The sequence below is a fragment of the Sus scrofa genome, chromosome 7 (assembly GCF_000003025.6).
Source record: "Sus scrofa isolate TJ Tabasco breed Duroc chromosome 7, Sscrofa11.1, whole genome shotgun sequence".
Classification (NCBI taxonomy): domain Eukaryota; kingdom Metazoa; phylum Chordata; class Mammalia; order Artiodactyla; family Suidae; genus Sus; species Sus scrofa.
The window spans coordinates 114,748,499-114,766,069 of NC_010449.5; positions in this window are offsets into that span (position 1 = coordinate 114,748,499).

Genomic DNA, 17,571 nt, shown 5'->3' on the forward strand with positions numbered 1-17,571 from the left:
TTGTGGGCAAGCCTTTGTCTTAGGCTTGATGTGGCTGTGTAAATGACCCTTGACCATGAGGAGTTGACAGTAGGTAGATAAATGTAATATAGGTTAGTAGATAAGTGCCATATGAATGGCACAGCATTCTAGGAGTCTGATGAAGGAGAAATTTCTCCTGAGTCAATCCGAGGATTTGTGACTGCAGTAGTGATTGAGCAGAAGAAGGATAGGCTTTAAGAAGTGGGAATGTAGGGAAATCAATACCAGGCAAAGGGAATGATATAAGTAAAGGCTTAATGATGAAGTTACAAGGATAAATTTGACTATAGGATAGAGTACTGGAATCTATAGTACAGCCTACTTTAGAATGATTAACTTAGGAGGAGCTCAAATATTAGAGTGGAGTGAGAATAACATTAGGGAAACTTCTGAGGAAGGAGTTTCAATAATTCAGACTTGAGATCAAGAAGAAATGAATTAATGTTATGGCAAGAAGTATGAAGAGAAAGAATTGAATTAAAGGACAATTCTGAAAGAGAAATGGCAGGATGTGAAGTCTATTTGTCTGGCAATACTATAGAATACCATAGACTGGGTGGCCAAAACAACAAGAATTTATTTCTTACAGTTCTGGAGGCGAAGAAATCCAAGATCAACATGCTGGCTGGCAGATTTGGGTCCCTGATGAGGGCTTTCTTCCTGGGCTGCCTTCTTATTGTGTCTTTTTTGAGGGGGAGAGAGAATGTGAGAGCAAGAGCAAGAGAGAGAGTATGAGGGTATCTATTATATGGATGATTTCAAGATTTGAAGTGTTCGAAACAGAACTAACCTTAATGGAGTGGGTGATATGAATTGGGTTGGGGCTGGGGGGAGAAAACTCAGTCTATAGCAAAGCCTGATTAGATTATATGGATGAGGCATAGTGGAGAGTAAGACAACATGGAGATTTCAAGTTTGGGTAACAGTGAGAATATTGGTGGGTGTAGGAAAATAATACGTGATTTATATATATTGTCTAAGGTACTAATGGGGCGTCTAGATATAGACATCTATCAAATAGTTATGAGCTTGGAACTTGGTAAACTAATTGGGACAAAAAAAATTAAAGATTTGAGAATCTTCAACATGTACTTGTGGATCAAGTGGGATTTACTCAGGGAGGTGAGGACTTTACCAGATCCTAAAATCGGTATGATATACCTCATTAACAAATTGGAGAATAAAAACCATATGATCATCTCAACAGATGTAAAAAAATCTTTTGATAAAATTCAGTAGCCATTCATGAGTAAAAAAACCCTCCAGAAAGTGAGCATAGAAAAAAATTACATCGACATAATAAAGTCCATATATGCCAAACCCAGAGCTAACATCATTTTCAATGGTGAAAACCTGAAAACATTTCCTTTATGATCAGCCACAAAACAAACATGTCCACTCTCGCTGCTTTTATTCAACATAGTTTTTTAAGTCCTAGCCACAGCAATGAGAGAAGAAAAAGAAACTAAAGGAATCCAAATTGGAAACGAAGTAAAACTGTCACTGTTTGCAGATAGGACAAGACACCATACATAGAAAATCCTAAAAATGCTATCAGAAAGCTACTAGAACTCATCAATGAATTCTGTAAAGTTACAGGATACAAAATAAATACACAGAAATCTCTTGTATTTCTATACACTTAACAACAAAAGATCAGAAAGAGAAATTAAGGAAACGATCTCATTTACTATCATGTCAAAAAGAATAAAACACCTAGGAATAATTATCTTAGGAGGCAAAAGACCTGTAGTCAGAAAACTATAAGACACTGTTGAAAAAATCAAAGATGACACAAACAGATGGAAAAATAGACCATGTTCTTGGATTGTAAGAATCAACATTGTCAAAATGACTATACTACTGAAGGCAACCTACAGATTCAATGCAATCCCTATCAAATTGCCAATGGCATTTTTCACAGAACTAGAACAAAAAATTTTGAAATTTGTATGGAAGCCTAAAAGACCCCAAATAGCCAAAGCAGTCTTAAGAAAGAAAAATGGAGCTGGAGGAATCAGGCTTCCATATGCTGCAGATGCAGCCAAAAACCAAAACAAAAACCAAACCGAAAAAAAAAAAAAAAAAAAAAAAAACAGACAAGCAAAAACAAAACCAGAAACCAGTATGGTACCAGCACAAAACCAGGAACACAGATCAATGGAACAGGATAGAAAGCCCAGAAATACACCCACACACCAATGAACAACTAACCTGTAACAAAGGAGGCAAGAATATACAATGGAGAAAAGACAATCTCTTAAATAGAGGTGCTGAGAATACTGGATAGCTACATGTAAAAGAATGAAATTAGAACGTTCTCTAACGCCATACACAAACATAAACTCAAAATGGGTTAAAGACCTAAATGTAAGGCCATATTCTATGAAACTCTTAGAGGAAATCATAGGCAGAATACATTTTGACATAATTCCCAGCAATATCTTTTCAGATCTACCTCCTAGAGTAATGGAAATAAAAACAAACAAATGGAACCTAATTAAACTTAAAAGATTTTGCATAGCAAAGGAAATTATACATAAAACAAGGCAACAATAGGATGGGAAAAAATTTTGCAAATGAAGTGACTGACAAGGGGCTAATCTTCAAAATACATAATTAACTCATGCAGCTTCATATAAAAAACCCAAAAAACCCAATCAAAAATGGGCAGAAGATCTGAATAGATATTTCTCCAAAGAAGACAGACAAATGGCCAAAAAGCACATGATTTTTTTTTTTTTTTTGGTCTTTTCTAGGGCTGCTCCATTGGCATATGGAGGTTCCTAGGCTGGGATCTAAACAGAGCTGTTGCTGCAGGCCTACACTACAGCTCACGGCAACACCGGATCCTTAACCTGCTGAGCAAGGCCAGGGATTGAACCCAAACCTCATGGTTCCTAGTCAGATTCATTAACCACTGCATTATGACTGGAACTCCAAAACAGCACATGAAAAGATGCCTGACATCGCTAATTATTAGAGAAGTGCAAATCAAAATTAAAGTGAGGTTATTGCCTCATACCAGTCAGAATGGCCAACATCAAAAAGTCCACAAACAATAAATGTTGGAAGAGGGTATGGAGAGAAGGGAACCTTCTTACATTGCTGGTGGGAATGTAAATTGGTATAGCCACTATGGAAAACAGTATGGAGGTTCCTCAAAAAATTAAGAATAGAATTACCATATGATCCAGCATTCCCATTCCTGGGCAAATACCCAGAGAAAAAACTATAACTCTAAAAGATACATGCACCCCAGTGTTCATTGCAGTACTATTTACAATAGTCGAGACATGGAAGCAACCTAAATGTTCACTGACAGAGGAGTGGATAAAGAAGATGTGATACATGTATACGATGGAATATTAGTCATAAAATAATGAAATAATGTCATTTGTAGCATTTGGACCTAGAGATTGTCATACTAAGTGAAATAAGTCAGAGAAAGACAAGGATCAAACGATACCACTTTTATGTGGAATCTAAAAAAAATGACACAAATGAAGTTATTTACAAATCAGAAACACAGACTTCGAAAACAAATTTATGGTTATGAAAGGGGAAAGGTGAGAGGGAGGGACGGATTGGGGGTTTTGGATGGGCATGTAGACACTAATGTATATTGGATGGATGGTCAACGGGGACCTGCTGTCTAGCACAGGCAACTCTACTCAGTATTCTCTGATAACGTACATGAGAAAAGAATCTGAAAAAGAATGGATATGTGTATATGTAATACTGAATACTTAGTTGTATAGCAGAAATTATCACAGTATTGTACATCAACTATACTTCAGTAAAAGTTTAAAAATGTAAGTCATAGTTGAAGCATGGAAGTAGGTAATATATCCAAAGAAAGAGCTTTAGAGGAAAAAATAAGAATTCCGAGACCAAAGCTTTGAGAAACACTCACATTTTTGGGGAGTAGGATCAGAAGATGAAAGAGGGGTCAAATGGAGTAGACAGATACTCTCCGTCCACAAGGGTAGTATGTATATGTATTGGACCTAAACTCATAGTATTGATCAATAAAATATGGCTGAATTCAAAACAAGATAAATACCAATTCATATTGGAAACTAAACAGAAATGCAAATTTGTTAATAGGGTTGATGTCACAAGACTGCTAGACTCCAGGCTGAAATCAGGCAATGGTATTTTGATATTAGGTCCTGCAGGGTAATGGGAGTTAAAGTGTTCCATGTAAGACAGGAACTAGAACCACACTGCTGAAGTCTCCTGCTTTACCTTGCTCCACTCTATCTCAAGAAAAGAGCCTGGGATTTCCCATCATGGCACAGTGGTTAACGACTCCGACTAGGAACCATGAGGTTGCGGGTTCCATCACTGGCCTTGCTCAGTGGGTTAAGGATCCGGTGTTGCCGTGAGCTGTGGTGTAGATAGCAGACGTGGCTCAGATCCCGTGTTGCTATGGCTCTGGCGTAGGCCGGTGGCTACATCTCCAATTAGACCCCTAGCCGGGGAACCTCCATATGCCGCAGGAAGTGGCCCTAGAAAAGGCAAAAAGACCAAAAAAAAAAAAAAAGACAAAGAAAAAAAAGAGCCGAAAAAACTGTCCAGCTTAGATTACACTGTTAGCCTACAGATTCAGAAAGATATCAATATAGCCTTGAGACTTGGACTGAATCAAACTACCCAAAGACGTCCAACCTGATTTGTGATACCTCTGTTTAACAGTTTTATCTGCTGGTATTATAAGCTCTGTACTTGCTGTTCAGGGAGTTAGGTAGAAACCAACCCACCAATTACTAGATATAGAGGGTTGAATACAGTGCAAGAGAGAGAAAAACAAAAATAAGAACAAGAGCTTGGAGTTCCTGTCGTGGCTCAGTGGTTAATGAATCCAACTAGGAACCATAAGGTTGTGGGTTCGATCCCTGGCCTTGCTCAGTGGGTTAAGGATCACACGTTGCCGTGAGCTATGGCACAGGTTGCAGACATGGCTCGGATGCCACATTGCTGTGGCTCTGGTGTAGGCCGGCGGCTACAGCTCTGATTAGATCCCTAGCCTGGGAACCTCCATATGCCGTGGGAGCAGCCCCAGAAATGGAAAAAAGAAAAAAAAAAAAAAAAAAAAAGCTTCAGTGAGTTCCCTCTGTGGCACAGTGGGTTAAGAATCTGACTGCATGGAGTTCCATTGTGGCTCAGCAGAGTTGAACCTGACTAGTATCCATGAGGATGTGGGTTTGATCCCTGGCCTTGCTCAGTGGTTTAAGGATCTGGTGTTGCTATGGCATAGGCTGGCAGCTGCATCTCCAATTCAATCCCTAGCTTGGGAACTTCCATATGTCACATGTGTGGCCCTAAAAAGCAAAAAAAAAAAAAAAAAAAATTCTGACTGCAGTGACTCGGGTTGCTACAGAGGAGCAGGTTCAATCCCTGGCCTGGCACAGTGGGTTAAAAGATCAAGTGTAAATAGCAGCTAGCAGCTGCAGCTTAGATTCAATCCTGGCCCAGGAAGTTCCATAAGCCATGGGTGTGGCCATAAAAAAAGAAAACAAAGCAAAAAAACAAACAAAAAAGAACAAAAGTCTCAGAGTTCCCTGGTGGCCTAGTAGTTAAGAACTCAGCATTGTCACTGCAGTAGTTCAGGTTATTGCAGTGGCTTGGGTTTGATCCCTGACCTGGGAACTTCTGCATACTGTAGACGCAGCTAAAAGAAAAAAAAGCCTCTTATACGAGACACATCCAAACAAAGATTCTACCAAAAAAAAAAAACAACACACATGACAAAGGAAAAAAAGGTATGATAATATGAATTCAATATAAATAAATAATTTTTTAATGGAACAAGTAGTTAAGGACCTTAAAACAGGAGTTCCTGTTGGGGCTAAGCAGTTAAGGAACCTGACTAGCAGCCATGAGGATGCAGGTTTGATCCCTGGCCTCGCAGGTTAAGGACCTGGCATTGCCATGAGCTGTGGTGTAGGTGATAGACATGGCTCAGATCTGGTGTTGCTGTGGCTGTGGTGTAGGGTGGCAGCTACAACTCCAGGTCGACTCCTAGTCTGAGAACTTTCATATGCTGCAAGTGCAGCCCTACAAAGACAAAAAAAAAAAAAAAAATCAAAGACCTTATAACATATGTATACATAAGTATGTTTGGGATTGAATGATGAAATAAAATACATAAAGAGGAAAAAATTATGAACAAAAATCAAGCATATATGAAGTGAGAACAAATGTAAATGACTAATACCATTAGATATATGAAAATGAAATATTTACATCATTGAAATAAAAAATTCATCTGTTGGAACACACACCAGATTGGACCCAAAGAGAATCAGTGAATTAAAAGAGAATTTTGAGGAATTCACACACAATACACCATGAGAGGAAAAACTATAAGGAATATGAATAAGAAGTTAAGAGTTATGAACAGAATGAGAGATTACTAAGCAGCAAATAGAAGTTGCACAACACCTAGGCCTTAGCTGCAGCTCTGACTCGACCCCTTGCCTAGGAACTTCCATGTGCCATAGGAAAAAAAAAAGTTCCACGACAAGAAAAGGGAAGAGATGGTGGAGAACAAATATTTAAGAGAAAATGGCAGACAGTTTTTCAGAATTAAAAAATGTCATGAATTCTCAGAAAGTACACTCTCAGGATCAAACAGGATAAAATAAATCCACATGTATATACATCGTAGTGGATCTTCAGAACATTGATGGTCAAAATAATGTCTTAGATGCTACCAGAGAGGGAAAAATGTATTATTCAATGAAAGACAATTGCAGTGACAACAGACTTCTCATCAACAAAAGATTCTAGAAAACAGTGAAATGGTATCTTCAAAATATTGAGGGGAATATGATATTGGACTAGAATCTTATACCCAGCTAACATGACAGTGTGGGGCAAAAGAGGAATATTTCAGCATACGAGAGTTCTCTAGCTACATAGCTTTTCTAAAAGAAATAGTAAAGAATGTACTTCAGTAAGAAAGAAAAATGAACCCAAAGGGGAGGTGAAATCATCATGAACACAGAAAGGGACAAAATATGTTGGTGAATTTAATTAACTATTGACCAAATGAATAATGCTTTATTTTAAAAGGCCAACTGAAACTAGACAACAATAACAAAATGGGGAATTGTGTTTAATTGCAAGGAGGTTAGAAATACTGAATAGTTTGAATTTACTATAAAAATTCATATTAAGCATTTTATCTTAAAATGTATAAAAGTAATCTGTAAAAGACTAGAAACAATCTATATCTTTTAAATGAACAGAGGAAAAAAGAGGATATCAGATAACTTAAATAAATAATATGGGAGAAAGGCGTTAATGAGGAAATAAAAAGGGAAATTAAAAAAATACCTCGAGGGAGTTCCCGTCCTGGCGCAGTGGTTGGCGAATCCGACTAGGAACCATGAGGTTGTGGGTTCGATCCCTGCCCTTGCTCAGTGGGTTAACGATCCGGCGTTGCCGTGAGCTGTGGTGTAGGTTGCAGACGCGGGTCGGATCCCGCGTTGCTGTGGCTCTGGTGTAGGCCGGTGGCTACAGCTCCGATTCAACCCCTAGCCTGGGAACCTCCATATGCCACGGGATCGGCCCAAGAAATAGCAACAATAACAACAACAACAACAACAAAAAGAAAAGACAAAAGACAAAAAAAAAAAAACAAAAAAACAAAACAAAACAAAAAACCTCGAGACAAATGATAATGAAAACACAACCATTCAAAATCTATGGGATGCCGCAAAAGCAGTTCTTAGAGGGAAGTTCATAACAATACAGGCATTGTTAGAAAAGAAGAAAAATCTCAAATTAACAACTTAACCTATCACCTAAAAGAATTAGAAGAATAAGAACAAACAAAACCTAAAGTCAGCAGAAGGAAGTAAATCATAAAGATCAGGTAGTAAATCAATAAAATAGAGATTCAAAAAACAATAGAAAAAAATCAATAAAACTAAGAGCCAGTTCTTTGAAAGGGTAAACACAACTGACAAACCTCTGGCCAGACTCACCAAGAAGAGAAAAGAAAGAACCCAAATAAACAGAATAAGAAATGAATAATATGGGGGAAAGGAGAAAACTTGACAAACAGCTTCAGGGATATATAAAAAATCATTTTATAACAAAGTTGAGATGAGATTAGAAATTGTTGGAGAAGAATTTAACAAATGGACAAATGGTTTAGGATGGTACTTGTCCATATGGGAAAAAGTAGACCCTACCTAACACTATAAAAAAAATTATTTACATTTGTTTATTTGTTTATTTATTTAAGGCTGCACCTGAGCATATGGAGGTTCCCAGGCTAGGGGTCAAATCAGAGCTGTAGCTGCTGGCCTATGCCACAGCCACAGCAATGTGGGATCCCAGTCTCGTCTGCAAATTACACAACAGCTCATGGCAACGCCGGATCCCCTTAACTCACTGATAGAGGCCAGGGATTGAACCCACAACCTCATGGTTCCTAGTTGGATTCATTTCTGCTGTGCCACTATGGGAACTCCTTTTTTATATTATATTTTACATATAATTTTAAAATATTTTAGTTATATTTATTCTAAAGTATAATTTTAATATTTTAAATAAAACTTAATATTTTAAATTAAAATATTTAAATAGACTTTAATATAAAAAATTTAATATAAAAATTATAGTGTTATAAAAATATTAAAATTATATTATAAAAGTTAATATAAAAAGTTAATATAAAAAATTAAATAGACTAATATTATAAATAAAAATTTAACAATAGAATTTTATTTTTATATTATATTTTTAATATAACATTTTATATTATATTTTAGTTCTATTTTAGCATATAAGCTAAAATATAAATTTGTTATTATTTGAATAAATATTTTATTCAAAATTTATTTTAGAATAAAATATAACCTGTTTGGTAAAAAAATGAAATGAAAAAACAAAATAGAGCTTAGATGAACATATGAGTTTTCACCTGATATAGATATTCCTTCAGACTGAAGATTTTGTTTAGCTTTTGTTTTTTAAGATGTGTTTGCAGCACACAGATGTTCTTGGGCCTGGGTCACAGCAGTGATAACACCAAATCCTTAACTGCTAGTCCACCAGGGAACTCCTTGTTTAGCATTTCTTTAAAAAATTAAAATTTTTTTAAAATTTAATTTTATTGGAGTGTAATCAATGTGCAGAGTCACATTAGTTTCATGTGCACAGCAGTGAATCAGTCATTCATATAAATATATCCATTCTTTTTTCCCATATAGGCTATTACACACTATTGAGCAGATTTTCCTGTACTGTACAGAAGATTCTTGTTAATCATATATTTTATATAGTAGTATGTTATTCCCACCCTCCCAATGCTTCCCTCAGTGTTTTCACCTATGGTGACCATAAGATTGGTTTTGAAATCTGTGTGTTTGTTTCTGTTTTTAAAAATGTTAGCATTTCTTATAGTGTCAGTCTGCCAGTGATAAATTCCCTTAGTTTTCTTCTGAAATGTCTTTATTTAATGTTCATTGTGATGATATTTTTGCTGGCTATATAGCTCCTTCACTGACTGTACATTTTCCTTTCAGCACTTTAAAGATGTTGTTTCACTGTCTTCTGTTCTTTATTAGTCGGTGGCTAAGAACTGATATTCCTTTGTATGTAATTTGTCATTTTTCTCTGGTTGCTTCCAAGATTTCTTTTTAAATTTAATATTTTTGCTTTTTAGGGCTGCACCCATGGTATATGGAGGTTCCCAGGCTAGGGGTCAAATTAGAGCTACAGCTGCCAGCCTCCGCCACAGAAAGGCCAGGTGCGACTTACACCATAGCTCAGGGCAACGTCAGAGCCTTAACCCACTGAGCAAGGCCAGGGATTGAACCTGCAACCTTATGGTTCCTAGTTGGGTTCACTTCCACTGCACCACAGTGGGAACTCCCCAAATCTTTTTTTTTTTAATATTTGTTTTTTGGCATTTGAAATCTGATGTGCTTGGACATGATTTTCTTCATGTTTCTCCTGCTTAGAGGTTTGCAGAGCTTCTTGAATCTATAAATTTTATTTCACTAAATTTGGAATTTTATACACAATTTCTTAAAATTTTCTTTCCTGTCCTGTCTTTTTTTTTTTTTTCTGTGACTAACATCACATATATGTTAGACCTTTTGCTATTGACCCCCAGGTCCAAGGGTTTGTTCATTTACTTCCAATTTTCCTCCCTCTCTGTTCTTCATATTGGGTGATTTCCATGTGTTTATATTTGCATTTACTCACTATTTCATCTATTAAGTCCACCTAGTGAATTTCTAATTTAAAATACTGTATTTTTATGCTCTAAAATTTCTAATGCTTCCTTAAAAAATACTTTCTATTTCTCTGCTGATATGTGTATCTTTTCACTCAGTATGAGCATATTTTCTTTTACTTCACTGAATTAAGCTTTAAAATCCTTGTCTGACAATTCCATTATCTGGGTCATCTTGAGCTTTTTTTCCCCTGTTGATTGTCTTTTTTCTTACAAATGGGTCATATTTATTTATTTATTTTTATTTTTATTTTTTTTGCTTTTTATGGCCGCACGCATGGCACAGGAGTTCCCAGGCTAGGGGTCAAATCGGAGCTACAGCTGCTGGCCTAAACCACAGCTCACGGCAATGCCAGATCCTTAACCCACTGAATGAGGCCAGGGATCGAACCAGCAATCTCATGGATTCATTTCTGCTGTGCCATGATGAGAACTCCCTTTTTTTGGGGGGGGTCATATTTATTTATGTGTTAAGTAAGTTTGAAGTGTATTTTGGACATTGTGAATGTTATGCTGTAAAGACTGAATTTTATTATTTTCCTCTGAAAGTTGTTTTTTTGTTTTAGCAGATAATTAATTCAACTTAAACTACAATCTAACTATTGGGTTATAGCTTAAATCTTAATTTAGTTCTTTTATCCCTAGCTGAATTGTTGTTTTCACATACCCAGCATGTGCACGGTTTAGGGATCAGATAGAGATTTGGGCAAAGACATATAATTTACATTTATTCCTTTCAGGTTATCTCTTTCTAGGAGTTACCCTTTCTCTTTCCAGTATGTGTGGTTGTTTTAAACTATGTACTTTGGTAATTCAGACTAAAAGGTTGTGATTATGCTACTAGAGTTTTAGCCACCCTCTGCAGCACCAACTAAACTCGTCCCTCAGGCTAAAAGCCATAGAAATGGAAACTCATATTCCTGTGCCATTCACTTCTTCCAGGTGTTGAATTTGTAATGTTATCTTTGGGAGGGTATGTCCAGAGTCATTTATTTGGTCATATTGGAAGTGGGAATTAGAGGGAATATAAGTTGATACAATCTTTTTTTTTTTTTTTTTTTGTCTTTTTGCCTTTTCTAGGGCCGCTCCCGTGACATGTGGAGGTTCCCAGGCTAGGGGTCCAATTTGGAGCTGTAGGCACCTGCCTACACCAGAGCCACAGCAACGTGGGATCCGAGCCGCATCTCCCACCTACACCACAGCTCATGGCAATGCTGGATCCTTAACCAACTGAGCAAGGGCAGGGACTGAACCCGCAACCTCGTGGTTCCTAGTTGGATTCGTTAACCACTGCACCACGACGGGAACTCCTGATACAACCATTTTGATAATGAATTTGGCAGTGTCTAGTAAAGGCTGAAGTTGAGAATATATTAGAGAATTTTTTGCACAAGTATATATGTATAAATTATCATTGCAATTTTTGTGACAGAAAAAATTGCAAATAAACTATATGTTCATCAACAAAATAGTAGGTAAATAGATATTAAGATACTTATAAAATGAAATGCAATACTGTAGTAAAGATGAGCAATTAGTGATATCTATCTATCTACCTATCCATCTGTATATCAGTGTGATTAAGTTAAAATGCAATAAGTAAAAAAAATGTAAATTTCAGAGGTATATGTATAGCATTAATTATATAAAGTTACAAATATGTGAAACTATATATATTGTTTTGGATATAGAGATATATATAGTGTATGTAGCTGCCCCATCTAAAATTTACCCTGTCCATCATTCCAGCCTCTTTCAACATTTTCTATTTCTTCCTCTTGGTTTAGTATTTTTTTCTTTTATGACATTATCAGTACTTAATGTATTATACATTTTAGCTATCTAACTTTTTTTCTGATTGTCTTCATCACTAAAATATTAGCTCTATGAAAGCAGAGATTTGTGTCTTCTTTATTCATGACAGTATCTCTAGTGCCTTGAACAGTGTTTGACGTATAATAAGTACTTAATAAGTATTTGCTGAATGAAGAAAATAGTGTAAAAATATGAGGATTTGATTAACTACAGAGTAGCTAAGTTTTATGTGGGTCTCTATTGAATCTAAAATGTTTTATTTCTGGAGGTCCTGTCATGGCTCAGCGGAAACAAATCTCACTAGTATCCGTGAGGACACAGGTTCAGTACCTGGCCACGCTCAGTGGGTTAAAGATCCAGCGTTGCTGTGAGATGCTGTGAGATTCGGTGTAGTTTGTAGACGTGGCTTGGATCCTGCATTGTTGTGGCTGTGGTGTAGACCAGCGGCTATAGCTCCGATTTGACCCCTAGCCTGGGAACCTCCATATGCTGTGGGTATGGCCCTAAAAATAGAAACAAACAAAAAAAGTTTTACTTCTTATATAGTATCTAATATAAATATGACAAAATATTAAGATCTGATGGTACTAGGTAGTGGAAAAAATAATGTTTATGATATTACTTTTTATATTTTTATGTTGGAAATATTTCATTAAAGCAAAACAAGCACCAAAAAGTTTGGAGAAGATTTTGCAGACCATTGTAGCATAGAGTTTAGGGGAAGAGGGAGTTTCAAAAAGGAATAGGGAGATATTTGAAATGTTGGAATTAGTCACCAAGAGATAAGATAATTGTAATTGACTATTAGGAAATTATTAGTGACTATTGAAAGAACATGTTTCAGCAAGGAGATGATAATAGGTAGGACGCTGAGGAAGTGGAGGTAGTAGGTGGAGGAATGGAGATCACTTATTCAGTGTGATGACAAGTACAGCTTTTCCATGATGGAAAATTTATTCGTGTCTATGAGCAGAACAGAACGATCCATTGAAAAGATAGAGACTTAAAATGCTGGAAAGAAAGAAGACAATTAAGCGGAGTGTTTATAATTAGAGGCATAGTTTAAAAAGAAAAGGGCACTTCACTTGGCAGTGAAGAGAGGCACTACTTCTGAAATAGATGAGAGGAAGGTTTATACAGATGGGTAGGGAGAAAGAGAATAAAAAGTGAGGGAGTTCATATCTGTCTCACTGAAGTAGTAAGGAAGGCCAGCTAGGTACTGAATAGTGGATAAGGTTCAGGTTAGTGAATAAGCCCAATACACATGTTAGAAGTTGAAGTTATAAGAGCCTAGGTTGATTATTATGGTATCAATTATATGGATGATTTTAGGCTTTGAATCATTTGAAACAGTTAGAATTGGCCTTAACGGAATGGGTACATTTGGGTGGCTTGGACAGTAATGCTAACAAAAGCAAACATTCATATGTGCCAGGGATTAATCTAGGTTCTTTATTGCATTCAGTTAATCCTGACAACAACCTTTGATGTAACTATGTTATTATATGCATTTTGCAGGTGAGGAAATTGAGATAATAAGGAAGTAACTTGCTCAAGGTCATGCCCAGGCAGAGCTGAAATTTAAACCTAGGCTAACCCTAACTCCTAAGCCTATTCCCCTCAACAATATTATACTTTCTTAATGGGGCAATAGGAGCTTTAAATGATGACAAAGAGCGGGGTTAGTAAGCAGATGAAGAGAAAGGAACATACTTTATTACTTTATTTCTGGGTTACACGAAAGACACAACTTTTTTTCTTTTTTGGCCATGCCTATGGCATGTGGAAGTTTCAAGGCCAAAGATGGAACCCATACCACAGCAGCAACTGGAGCCTCTGCAGTGACAATGCCTTATCTTTAATCTGCTGCACCACAAGGGAACTCTCTAAGACACCACTTAAAAAAATTAATTATCAAAGCCTCAAGCATCCTAGAAATTTATGAATAAATTATTGAACTTTTACTCACACAAAATGTCTGTTATTTTCTCAGAAATTTATATTATAATCATATTTTCTTTCATAATGATTCCAACTATTTACTCAAAATTAACTCTTCAACATCATTCTTTACATCATCATTTATCTTGGAAGCATGGAATTTCTCTTTAGGATATGTTTTTGGGAATGAATAGTAGGATATAGGATGATCAAGGAGTTCCTGTTGTAGCTCAGCTGGTTATGAACCCAACTGGTATCCACGAGGATGTGGGTTTGACCTCAGCCTTGCTCAGTGGGTTAAGGATCCAGTGTTGCCAATGAATTGGGAAATTTTGAACTATGAATGCAAGTACTTCAAAATACAAAGAATCGGCGTTCCCATCTTGGTAGGTCGTAGACATAGCTCGAATCCTGAGTTGTTGTGGCTGTGGCGTAGGCCGGCAGCTGCAGCTCTGATTCAACCCCTAGCCTGGGAACTTCCATGTGCTGAAAGTGCGGCCCTAAAAAGAAAAAAAAAGTATAGAATGACCAGCCTGATTAGCCAGAGCAACCTGTCAATCACTGAGGTGACACAGTCCAATTGTGTATACATCCTAAAGAGTCAAATCACTAACATTTTATGAACATTTTCACCAGTACCATTAAGCTTGTCCACTCCGTGTATCATAACAGGCAGTTTCTTTGTTATCCGTAGACTATTTTGGGCTACTCAGAAATACCTTTTATTGATATTTGTTCATATATGTATGTACTTTTTTCACAAGCATCCAAGAATTTTCACCTTTATTTAGATAATCAAATGTAATGGCTGGCTCAATGCTTTTTTTTTTTTTTCCACTTTTTAGGGCTGCACCCACAGCATATGGAGGTTCCCAGGTAGGGGTTGAATTGGAGCTATAGCCTCTGGCCTATGCCATAGCCACAGCAATGCAGGTTCGGAGCCTCCTCTGCGACCAACACCGCAGCCCTCGGCAACAACAGATCCTTACCCCACTGAGCGAGGCCAGGGATCGAACCCATATCCTCATGAATTCTAGTCGGGTTTGTTAACTACTGAGCCAAGATGGGAATGCCAATTCTTTGTATTTTGAGGTACATGCATTCATAGTTCAAAATTTCCCTTTTACTTAAGTTGCTATTAAAAATTTGTGGCTTCTAATGGGAAATTTAATTTTATTCAAGGCTAAATAAAAGAGAATCATCATTTTAATTGCTCCCAGCAAACCAATGATCTTAGTTTCAAGTTCAAATTCCCCCAAGGGGTGAACCTGGGCACAGTTTTTATATCAGGCCATCTAATGGTGGGAGGAGCATTCAGGCAGAGGCAAAAGCAAGGGCCAAGACGTTTAGATTAGAGTGATCCTACAGTTTCCAAGGAGCCTCAGGGTCACTAGAGTCAAGAGAGTGGGATGAGATAGGGTCAGAGAGGTGATAGGAGTTGGGAAGAATGGTTTTTTCAGGGTTTGTTCTCCATTATAAGGACTTTGGCTTTTACTCTGAATGGGGTGGGAAAAGGCTGGAGGGTTCTGTGCAAAGTGGGATGTTCTGTTTTAGGCTTAAATAGGACTACTCTGGAAACTATTGAAAACCATGAAAGGGGGACTAGTGAGGATTCTATACAGTGAACTGTATAAGAGATTATGTTGGCTGGCGTCAGACCAGGAGTTAATTTGGGCCATGGGTGGCTTGACATGCCCATGAGACAAACAGTAGCAGATACTGAGTGGACAATAGGGGACCAAAGTCTGGAATGGGGTCGGGGGAGCCTCGGAGTCTGGGCTGGAGGTAAACATAGGAAACTCACTGTGAAGATTTTATTTAAAGCCCCCAAAATGTCCACTAAATGACTAAAGGTTGTTGAAGGAAGAAAAGGAATTTGAATGCTAAAAAGCTAGAACTTTTCAAGCAATAAAGGGAGTGTTCTCAGCCCAGGCAGAGAAAGTAGGATCCACTCCATAACACCCAACCTGGGCCCCAGCCTGAGGGTGAAGATGGCACACAGGTATGGCTGTGGACTAAATGTTTCTGGCCTTCCAAAATTCATATGTGAAATCTTACGCCGGCTTTGGGAGGTGGATTGAGATTAGTGCCTTTATTTTTATTTTTTTCTGCATCTATGGTATGTTCCCCACTCCCACCCTACCCCCAAGTCTGGAGCCCTGCTGTGTCCTGCCCCCACTTCTCACGATTCCCCCACTTTTTTCCTTCCTCTACCCTCCTCCTCATTTCCTACTTCACCTTTGATCTTTTACTTCTCAGTGTCTTTTCCAGGCTCAGACCTGTTTGGCGCTCACAGGACACCCTCTGAGTGTTCCCTGCAAGCTTGCCTACCTGTGGGTTGTGCTGGGTGTGGGGCAGAGAGCTATGTTTCCTCCTCTTCCTCCTCCTCTCCCTGGCCCTCCTGCTCCATAGCTCCTAGTTCCTGGGCTGAAGGGGAGTGTGAAGTGAGGTGAAGGCTGTGGTAAGATGATGAGGGGTAGGAATGTAACAGGCTAGCACAGGTCTGGGATTAATGTCTTTATAAAAGAGGCCTCGTAGTGCTCCCTTGCCCCTTCTGCCATGTGAGGTCACATCAGAAAGGCCTCAGGTATGAGTCAGGAAGCAGGTCCTCACCAGGCACCACGGCTGCTGGTGTCATCATGATCTTTGTTTTCTCTTGATTGTCGAAGATTTATTTTGGATGTTTTGTCCATACCATATATAATTTAATATTCTTTTACCTAAACCAAGGATTTTGTTGTTGCTGAGATGGAAAAACATTGATTTAGTCACCACAGTTAACAGCATTAAAAATAATTGGTCAACTCTCAGTTCTGCTCCCAAAGCTTTTGCTAAATCAACCTGCTTTGATCACTGTTCCTCAGCTTTCACCAACCATTAAATTAGTTGAATTAAGAATGGTCAAAATGGAAGTTCCCGTGGTGGCGCAGTGGTTAATGAAGCCGACTAGGCACCATGAGGTTTCGGGTTCGATCCCTGGCTCTAGAAAAGGCAAAAAGACCAAAAAAAAAAAAAAAAAAAAAAAAAAAAAAAAAAAAGAATGGTCAAAATGGTTGAGACTTGTAGAGTACTTTAAAAGGACTTTCACATCCATTATATCATTTGACCCATCCACTAAATCTTTAGGTGCCAAGGCAGGTTTTATTGTTCCCATTTTACAGAAGAAGAAACTGAGGCTTAGGATGATTACGATTGGTCCTAGCATGAATAAGTGGTAAAACTGAGTCTTGAATCTGATTCTTTCTGACTCCAAGTCCAGGCTAAGAATGTCTTTCCACATTGTAGTTGAGTCTGTAAGCATTTTCCTATTAATATAATTGACGTGTGTTTCCATCACCTTCTTTTTCTATTGGCTTCGTTGGGTTTCCCAGCAGAGGGGCTTCCTAACGTGCCTATCTCCCTCCTGGGTGGTTGCATGGCAGCACACCTAGGTTCCTCCTATTTCCAGTCTTGCATTTCCCTTTTCTATGGCCCTTCTAGGTTCACCATCTGTGGAAATCTCCTGCTTCTCTAGACTCGACTTCTAAAGT